The 10,634-nt window shown below is 47.1% G+C and overlaps 1 long non-coding RNA gene across 1 annotated transcript; it reads left to right on the top strand.

Moving 5' to 3' along the window:
- Positions 1 to 492: 492 nt before the first annotated feature.
- LOC116445949 lies at positions 493 to 4,782 on the top strand. Its single transcript, XR_004240961.1, has 2 exons — positions 493 to 543; positions 1,761 to 4,782. It is a non-coding gene; the product is annotated as an uncharacterized LOC116445949 (long non-coding RNA).
- The last annotated feature ends 5,852 nt before the right edge of the window (positions 4,783 to 10,634 follow it).

The raw sequence follows: 10,634 nt of genomic DNA, 5'->3' as shown, positions 1-10,634 counted from the left end.
CCACGGCACTGTGCAGAGAAGAAGTCTGCAACCTCGGCACTGCCCCGCTCCACCAGGGAACGGCTCGGGGAGCCCGGCGGAGCCCGGAGCCGCCGGTCGGTGCCGCACACGGTGCGCGGCCGCTCCGCGCCCCACCTGCGCCGGGCGGGGGACCCGGGCAGGGCCGGGCAGGGCCGGGGCTCCCCCCGACACCCGCGGCGGGGGCGGCGCGGAGCGGGGCGGGGCGGGGCGGGGGGGCGGCGCGGCCCCGCCGCGCGTGGGAGCGGAGCGTTGCGGGGCGGGCGGCGGCGGCGGCGCTTTGTCCTGCCCACACACACAGACACAGGCAGCGCAGCCGGGCGGGAGCCGGCAACATGGCCGGGCCGGCGGAGGGGCTGCCCGGCGCCGCGCTGCCCGGCTAGCGCCCAGGGGCCCGGCGCTGCCGCTGGGGCGGCGCCGCCGCCGGAGCCCCCTCCCCCCCCGTCCCGCCGCCGCCACCGCCCGGTCCCGGCCCCGGTCCCGGCCCCGGCCGCCGCCGCCGCCGCGCCCCGCCGGGAAGATGAGGTGAGTGCGGGCGGGCGGGGCTGCGCCGAGCGCCGCGGGCAGCGCGCCCGCAGAGCCCCCGCCGCAGCGGTGGGGGGACCTCGGGTCCCCCGCGGCGGTGTCACGCCGTGGGGGGTGGGGATTTCCTGTGCGAGTGGAAGGCGGAGGAGAGGTTAAGCAATGCGGCGCTTCCTAGTCCTTCACCGGATGGATAGTACGAGTGGGTGGTGACGTTTTTGGCGTGTTTGACTGTCAGTGCCTAAGTCCATCTGACAGATTACCTCGCGGTTACAAAAGGCTGTAAGCGTCTGTGGAACAGTGCCGCGGTGTGCAGCCGGGATGTGCCCGGTGCTGCCGTGCCCGGCACCCGGGATGTGCCCGTTCTGCCGGGCCGTGCAGCCGGGATCTGCCCGGTGCTGCCGTGTCCTTCAGCCAGGGATCCTGCCCTGTGCTGCCCTGCCCTGCTGCCGGGATCCGCCCGGTGCTGCCGGACCGTGCAGCCGGGATCTGCCCGGTGATGCCGGGATCTGCCCGGTGATGCTTGGCCGTGCAGCCCGGGGGAACGGCGAGACCTTCCTCGGGCGAAGGACCCCCGGGCGGGGAGGGCGGTGTGGGAGGAAGGGAACGAGGAATTCACCGGAGAAGGGGAGACGGGACATTTCTCAAGAGCATCCAGCATGGGCCGTGCCGGATCTCCCGGAGTCTCCCTCTCCTCAGGCAGTGGGTGCTACAACTCGTAGTTTTCCCGAGGTCAATTTGTCATTTGTGAACAGGAAGGGCAAAGAAGCCCCACCAACCCAATTTCCTAGTGGAAGGATGGAAGGGAAACGTTATTTGGTTTGGTTTATGCTCGTCCAAACCTCTCTCTTTCCTCATTTATTCGAGTTCCCTTGAGCTGTCAGTGTCTCGGAGCAACCCAGCCCCTGATTCATCTTTAATACTAGTGAATTTTTCCACTTAATTATTATCTTTAGCAAAGTAAAACTGCTTTGGGAAACCTTAAAAATGGAAATAACAGTTTGAAGCCAGATATCTTTCAGTGGTGCCTGATTGCTGAATTGCAAGGTTGGCATTGCTCCTAGCAAGTACAGTGGGAGTCCAAAAAAGCCTTCGCCTGCATTTACAGTTACATTTACTCCCGGGGCTATCATGTGTGTTGAAGACTTGGAGCTGCATCGATTTTTTTAGCCATTTACATTACCATTAATTTTCCTCACTTGCTTAAAATTGCATTCTAGGGGAGGGCCAAAAGCACACAAACCTGCTGTGTCATGTGTCTGGTGGTCTTGTGTCTCTGGTCTCCACACAAAAGGTGTGTCTGCATCCGTCTCACCTGGTCTGATCAGAATGCGAGTCAGAGACCTCCGGGGATAAATCATCAAGCACAACAGATGGTAGCAAAGTTTTCCCTTGCTCCCTCCTGCTCAGTTGGCAGCCCAGCTGGGAGAAGTCTTGCCCTATGAAGAAGGGTTGCTAGAGCTCTTTCCCCAGGAAGAGGGAAAGCTGACTTACTGACTCATAAGCACATCTTTCAGAACCCCAAGGAGGCACCATGGGCAGATTGGAAAGCTGCAACGATTTTGGGTTTCTCCCATTGAAGATGTTCTGCGCCACATGAATTTACTGGTTGCACTTCTTGTTGGAAGAGGGAGCAGGGGACCGAGACCCACCCACACAGACTGTGAATTAGGGTATCATAATGTACCCAAAGTAATCCCCACCAGGAGAGCTAGGGCACTCTCAGAGGAGGTCAGCCACAGGGTGTTTTGGAAGGCAAAAGCAGCTTAACTCCAGGAGAGGCTCCAGAACTTCCCCATATCCTCACTTTTGACAATGAGGGAGGGGGTGCTTCTCTAGGTTGCACCCTCCCAGGCTGCCTCTGCTCTAGGTGAGGTGGCTGGAGCTGGTCTGTGTGTGCTGCTGGGCGTATCCTTGTGCAGCTGCCCTTTCCTGCTTTCCCCATGTGACACTTGGCATCTTGCAGGTGTATCATGCTTCAAGTAGTCTTTTGTTATAAATACCACTTTTATACTTAATGTACATTATTATTTTGTTGGAATTCCTGATTTTAAAGGCTTCCATTACTGATTCTTTTCCCTTGCATATACAGACATTACTGACTAGGTTGTACTTGTCAGTAAACATGTGTCTGTAAATCACCTTTTCCAATAACAATTCTTGTTTAATAAATACAAGCTGTATAACTCCAAAATACCCTGGCAGGCTATATAATCATTTAATAAAAACCTCCTTGAAACATTTGCTTAGCCATGTGTGTTTTATTTATGTCACTTTTTGTGGTGAATAGCTTACAGTGCTATTCTTTGCACATAAATTGCATTTATGTGATGGTTTCCATTTTTTGATGATTCTTTATATTTTCACTTCAAAGGTATGAAGTGTGTGAATAGTGGGTGCACCACACACCTTAGTAATAAAACAGATTATAATAGATGTTCTGTCTCAAAAGTGGATTAGGATCCCTGGGTGGAAAATGTTAAGGTGCAGAGGTGTTATTATTTTTTAGTATACAAAAATACTGCTTTAGTACAACAAATGTAGAGGTTATTTGACAGCAGATATTAATTTTTTCTTGGAAGTAATAGAATTAGCTCATGTTTGGGAAAATGTCTATGAATATTGCTGTAGATGAAAATAAAAATTTTAACGTTCTGTCAAGAGAGGTGTAACCTGCCATTTCTTAGTCATACTTGTAGTTTATAAGGCATCTGTGTTTCAGGGGTCCCTATTCTTAAAAATAAAAACCAGATATAGCATTTTGGGTTTATCCCTGAAAAAATCCGTCTCTCTCTTTGCCATGGCTGTAGTGAGTGTACATTTGCTCTCTGTGCTGTGGTCCTGAGGCAGTGATGGGGGGGAAGCCTCCCACTTTAAGCACTTAGGGTTTTTCTAAACAGAACATACAGTGAATATCCAGAGATGGAACCAGCCTCTAAACAGGATTATTCAGATTAAAACTGTACCTCCTTACTCTTTTGTGGTAACACGTGCTTTAATCCGAGCCGAAGTAATGAGTTCAGCACAGAAGTTATGGGGGAAAGCAGTGTCATGGAGCACCTTAATGTTTAGCTAAAGTCAGGCTTCTTGTTCTGATGCTTTTGTATAGCTACCAACGGGAAATCCAAAAAAGCTGTCGTGTTTAGCTCTAATTTAAATGGATGCAACAACATGTTGAGAAAAAAAGGACTGAATATTCATATTACAAACCTGTTTTAATAACAGGAAGGTATATACATCATTCTTCTTAACCCTTTTGTTTTCAGACATAAGCAAGCAAAGTCTTTACATTTATAGCAATAAACACAATGTATGGAGCATTTCAGTGTCCTCCCCATTTTCTATTCATTAAGCAGTTCATGAGATAAATCAAGAGTCTTGCTAATTCTTTCAGTTTGAGTGGAGGGTAACTGGAGTTGTATCTATGCAGTGTTATTTTCTAACTTTTCTCTCTTTACCATTTCTTTCTGTTTGCATCTGTAAAAACCTAGAGAGAATATGATGTTTTTATTTATAATGTCATCAAAATTGGGGTCACCAGCCTCACTGTTTGTAGCTCAGAGTTTCCAGTAGAAAAGCAGGAGCACTCCCTGAGATGGATAATAAAATCAAGTTGTCTATAAAATATCATTTAACCTTGTCACTTAGTAATTGATTTCTGAGCTGGAGCAATATGCCTGTAGCTTAGCTAATTTTTGTTTAATTCGAAGGCTCTGTCCTGCCATGTTTTGACTCCTGCTGTGTGCTGTGGCATCATGGTGTGTGGTTGTGGGTTCCTGGGGTCAGCTGGGAGCTGTCAGACCACCCTCCACAGCCCTGCCTTTGGATATGTTTAGGTTTGCAGCCTTTCAACTGTGCTGCACAGTTCTGCCAGCGTCTCTCCATAGGAAAACACCCACCCCTTTGCCTGCCATGGTTTGGTCAGCAAAATCCCAAGTGTGGGTACTGTGCTGCTGACAGAAAATTGCTTTTGTTAGCTCAGCCTTGATCTTTAGAGGACTAGGTAAGCTCTAGCTGCAGACAAACTCGTTGTCAGCAGATTTTGGACCTCCACTGAAGGTTGCACCACGCTGGCTGTGCCCATGTAAAGGCAGCAGTGGTGTCTCATTGGGCACAGGTGACACTGGGTTTCCATCAGCGTACCCTGACTGTCAGGCTGGGGACCAGGCAGTCCAGCTGTGCCTCTTTCATGTATACTTTTAACTTATTTTTCCCTCTCTAAAATAAAGCATAGACTCTGGATATCTTCTTGTGCAATCCCTCACTTTTTTGGGTATTTTTTCTTGTATTTTTGTAGTGGTATAACTGAGCATGAAGGTAATCTTTCAAATGTGCACATGTCTGTTTAACTTAATATTGTGGGTTTGTGTGGTGTGTCCTTACTGTCCGTTCCTGGGTTGCTCAGACCTTGTTAAACAAGAGACATCCTAGTGCAGAACAACTCCATTAGAAGTGTGTCACAATTAAAGGTGTCTGCTTAGTCTGTCTGCACTTGGCTGGGTACTTCTTTGGGCAGTACACTACTCCTCTCTTTTGAAGTATTTTAGTTTATGTATTTGTATTTCTTGTAAGAAATCATCAAAATCTTTCTGAAGTGCAAACACAATTCAGTTTCAAATAATTTCCCATGTCTTGCAAGTCAGCAGTTTTGTGATTTCTTTCCTTTTTCTTGCTGTGTCATAGTTTCACTCAGTTCTGAACACTGTGTAAGGAGCAGTATGGAACCTCTTTAGAAAATATTTCTAAAGCTGCTGCCAAAATGAAATTAATTATAACTAATTTTCAATCCTAATAATTACAGAATTGAAATAAGTTGAGTTAAAATAAGTTGAATGAGGTGTTCTTTATCTGAGAAGGTCGTTATAAATATTTCAGGGTTCTTTGTGGAATCAGGACTGTAGTATCAGCTCATCCACTTTCTGTTTACATTTAAAAAACACTCACCGATGTTTTGGTATTGTCCTCCACTGCAGCAGGTAAGCAGCAAAAGCTGCCCTAGCTGTCCATTGCCCCCACATATTTTCTGTTTTCTTCATAGCCATTGCAGAACACTGGGGATCCACAGTGCTTCCTTTCCTTTTTTCTTTTTCTCAGCCTTGTGGCCTGGGCTCAGTTTGTCAGGAGCAGGGAGGAGAGGTGGAGTAACCCGTGCCACCATTTCTTCATCTCAGCCCGTTGTTCGCCCTCGGGCAGATTTCGTCTGCAGTCACCTGCCCAAGGCTTCCATTTAATCTGCTTTTTGATCTAATGTGCTGTAATGAGGGGAAACGACCGAAACCCACCACGGCACCCTTGATGGGTGCACCAGTAAAGCCCTTGTCCCTGTCGCAGTGCAGCCCTGATGCCGCCTGGGGAGAAGACACCAGACCGTCTGACAGGCTGCCAGGAGGCCCCTGGGGTGCAAGTCATGGCAGCACACAACGTTGCTTGAGTTAATCTACCTTTTTCCTGGCTAATTAGCCCACGGAAAGCTTTGCAGTGTAAGGGCAGGCCGTTTCCCAGTGACTGGGCTGGTGCAGACATCTCTACCCTGCGCTGTAGGAACCTCATGGTTCATCCATCACCTTCTCCTGGTGACAGCTCTGGGTTCCTGGCTGGGCATGCACATCACCCAGTAACATTCAAAGTGTGTTTCAGTCCAGGTTGTGACCCTGTGAAACTGAAAACAGTTTAATTCCCCCCACCCCTCCATTTCTGGTGTATTTAGCACTGCAGAATGCTTCTTCCTGTGAGACTTTGCATTTTAGCATTGAGCAAACGTTTGGAGTATTACTGACAGTCTTTCCCAAACTATTCATCATTTGAGAGCTGTAGAAGTGTTAAGGTATCTATCTTTATTAATCAGAGGAGACAGAGTGGGCAAGTCCTTACCAAAAATTTGAGCCTGGAAACCTTCACAGTTCTGACTATCCAGAGTGCCATTCTGTAATACCACAAGAACCAGCAAAGCATTACATTTCACTGGGTATTTCACAGTCCTAAAGTCGTGGAGACATGTGGCTGCCAGAAACTTTTGACTTTCCTTCTTGATGCAGGCATTCAAGCCTTACATTTATTTTAAGTTCAGTGTTAGTTTATATAATTCTTCCGAGTTCCCATTCTTGTTCCCCTCAGCTGTGCCAATTTAGCCACTTGTGGTTTGGCAGGGTGAGCTGGGTCATGAAGTCTTTGCATAGGAAGACAAAAGAAAAGAAAATTCCCTTTCCATATGCAAAGGGTGTATATATACAGTAGGAGCAAGCAGGAAGCTGAAAGGTTGTGACAATGCTCCCTGACCAGAAATGCTCAAGAAACCATTTCTTCAGGGAATGCTATTAGTACAAATTAAAATACTTCTTTTACTGAGATGCTGCTCCTGCTCTTCCTCTTATGCTCTGCAGACCTTCCCACTGCAGGTTCCCTAGTGCTTTGAGGTACAAACTGTGTAGCCTAACTGTTGGTATGGATGAGCATTTTCTAACTACTAACCATGGTCCCTGTCCAAAAAACGTATTTTTCACCGGAGTTCATGATGGAGGTGTTTTTACCTGCCCTGAGTTATATATACTGTTTACCAGGAATTAAACACCTTTCTTAAATCACTGAACCTCCCTCCCTGACTGAATTTCCTGTGGGCTTTCATGTGATCACCCTCACAGTCAGCATTGGGGCTGGACCTATTTTGTAGAATCACAGAATGGTTTGGGTTGGAAGGGACTTTAAAAACCATGGACAGGGAACCCTCCACTAGACCAGGTTTCTCAAAGCCCCATCCAGGGATGGGCACCTACCACCACTCTGGGCAACCTGTTCCACTATCTCACCACCCTTATCATAAAGAAATTCTTCCTTATGTCTAGTGTAAACCTGCCCTCTTCCAGTTTTAAACCTTTGCCCCTTGTCACCACAGGTCCTGGTAAAAAAGTCTCCATCTTATGTCTTATAAGCCCGGTTTGAGTACTGAAAGGTGCATTAAGGTGTCCCTGGAGCCTTTTATTCTCCAGGCAGTCCCCTCAGCCTTTCTGCACAGGAGAGGTGCTCCAGCCTGCTGATGATCTTTGGCCTTCTCTGGACCCACTCCAACAGGTCCCTGTCTTTCCTGTGCTGGGGACTCCAGAGCTGGATGCAGCACTGCAGGGGGGATCTCACCGGAATGAAACAGAGAGGCAAATTCCCCTCCCTCTACCTGCTAGCCGACCCTTTCTTGATGCAGCCCAGCATTCAATTGGCTTTCTGGGCTGTGAGCACGCATTGCTGGCTCATGTCCATGTGCTGGTTTGTTCTGTGGAATCTCCTCACCATTGAGTTCGATCTCATTTAGGTGAGCAGTTCATTCCCCAGGCAGTAGGTGTCATTCCTGCAACTTGAGATCTCACAGTTGTATTTCTGTCTTTTTTCAGCTTCACATAGGTGTCAGGACGGATAGACATCTTTTTCTGTGAAAAGAGAGTAAAAAAGAAAAAAAAAAAAAAAAAACGCAAGCTGTGTAGTACTGTGACTCACAGTGTGCCACGGCTGCAGGCACAGGGAGATGCTCCAGCAGTTTGTGTTTCTGCAGCAAGGCTGGTCAGGCCCTTATTGTTGGGGTGAGCTGCATGATGCAGGCATACTGTGCTTCCTCAGCTGGTCTGCAGCTGCTAAATTCTTAACCTTTTTGGCATCATTGCTTTATCTGCTGGAGGATGACAATTCTTACCTGAGAGGGAATTAAGATGATTAAGTAGCTGGGTCTCAGTCTAGCACAGGATTTAAGGCTTAAGTTTGGTCCTGTTGAAGTCCTTGCTTTGCTAGATTGAAGTCTCCTGTTCAAAAAGCATTTCTGAGGATGACAACCGTATTTATAGTAAGTGCTAAGCATTACAGCAAAGTTCATTGTGTATTGCCATCCATTCATTCATTCCTTCCTCCCCTTTATTCTTTTCCCGTTCCCATCGTTCGCTGCTTCTTAGTCAGCATGTGTGTTGCTTCCTTCCTTTATCCCTCATCAGTAAGCCACTCCCTCAGTAATGAGGAGATCTAGAAAATACAGTGGAATTAACAAGAAGCAGGGCTGTGGCCACCATAATCCCTTTAATTGCATGCTGAATGCTTTTCTTTCCACAGCTGTACACGGTTCAGGAGCTTGGCTGCAGAGATGTTCCGAGGGTGTGCATTTGCATGCAACAGGAATGGCTGAACACACCCAGGGCTGCTGAATGCTCATGGCGAAAGGATAGCTTAAATACGTAAATTCAAGTGTAAAAGCTGTAATTGGAAATGTCTGTTACATGTGTGCTGGATGAGTAGGAATATGTCTTCAGCACTGAACACACTAGCACTGCTCAATTCAAGGTTCGTAGTCCAGAGGATATCAAAAGAGAGATCAAAAAATGACGACAAAAATTTTAAAAATCAGAAACAAGGCAGTTTAAAATCATCCCCATATGCACGTATTTCATGCAGTTTGTATATGCGCACCTATTCCCGTTAGCTCCTTACTATTATTATTACCCACTTAAAATACTTTTGATACTAAAATCATCATTTTATTACATGGCTCTGTTTTGTCTGTCACTAGTTCCCACCTGCCAAACAGTAGTGGGATTTGAGATAATCTGTGAATTTCTTTTTGAAAAGGATTTGTGATTTAAAATGAGAGAAATACTGGACGAGTGTATTTTGACAGAATGAGGTAACTTTAATATTATGACTTCGTCATGAATTAGTGTTGAGAGCTGCAACACATTTGCATGCTAATTTTTCTTTTAATTAACTAAATACATCACCTAGGTGAATGTAAGTCAGTTTTTGATCCCACAGCTGTTATGCTGAGAAGTAAGGGTTGAATCATCCAAATAAAGCAGGCTTCTCGGGCAGTTAGTTTTTTGACTATTCAGTAAGTGGAAGAGAGAAAACATGGATGTATATGTTCCTTTTACCTGTATGCTTAATAAAATGTCCTTTATCTGTCCCTGTTTGTTGTTTTGCTTGTCTGGTAGTAAGAACCATCTAAAAGTAGGTGGAACAAAGAGCCACATCTCTTCATCACACTTTGGCACATGCAGTGTTGTCCATTAGAGGTGCTGCTTTGTCAGCTACTGCCAAAGTGATCCATAACTCACAACACCAGCTCAGATTCCACTGGTAGCCCAGCATTGTGATGGATCCTCCCAGAGCCTGACCTGCTGCCTCTTGGCTTTGTGTTTATTTGTTTTAATTGGCACTGAACTGTCAAACCTTAGTTCACAGCATATGGAATCACACACAGCTGCCTCCAAGGCCGCCGTGGTGAGGGGTTATGCCCAGGGATGTCTGGTCCATCACACACCTGGGAGCAGTCCAGAGGCACTTGCCTGTACCTGCAAGTCAGCCTGGAGCCATCAGCCTCCATCCTTGGGGATTTCAGCTGCCCACATCTAATGCCGGAGGCAGGGAGAAAGCTGGCTGATGCTACAGCATTAAGGCCCTAATCTTGAAAAGACTTGTACACATTCTTGACCTTATTACTGGGAACAGCATCCTCGATGTTTGTGAACCTAATGGCCAGTGTGATAAGACCACTGACCATAAATTTAATTATATGTGCAAGTATTGAAGGGGCTGGGGTCTGATGGAGCTGTAAAGGCTCTCTTCTTCATTTGAGGGCAGAACTCAGCAGGGGAAATTTGTAGCTTTTAGGAAGGGAGACAAAATTTACCTTATTCCTGTCCTCTGCATGGAAGTCCTCACCTTTAACATATACAAATAGGAACATAAGCATCTTGTTTAAGATATGCCCCTCACCCCCAATGAACAATTATTACCTGAAGACCTGTCAGTAAGTCAAAAACAACCCCCGCCCTTGGGGGAGCGGAGGAGGCGGGCAGGTGGTACAAGGAGCAGGTTTGCTGGGAAACAGTGTGGAGGGCTGGGGCTGACAGAGCCATCCTAGCAAGGCAGGTGAGGTGGGTCCTTCCCTTTCAGAGGTTCACAAGCAAAAATGGAAATAAGAAGGGAACAGAAAGATGATCAGAATGTTCAGCATAGCTGAGGAGTGTGTGTGTCTTACTGGGGGGTCCCCCAGGGCTTGTATTGACCCCAGGAAAAACCTCCTCATTTTATATTCCTCAAGATGTGACCCAAGGGTGAGCTGCAAG

This window comes from Corvus moneduloides, chromosome 6 (assembly GCF_009650955.1).
Source record: "Corvus moneduloides isolate bCorMon1 chromosome 6, bCorMon1.pri, whole genome shotgun sequence".
Classification (NCBI taxonomy): domain Eukaryota; kingdom Metazoa; phylum Chordata; class Aves; order Passeriformes; family Corvidae; genus Corvus; species Corvus moneduloides.
Note: the sequence above shows the minus strand (reverse complement) of the source record. Positions and strands in the feature narration are given on the sequence as shown.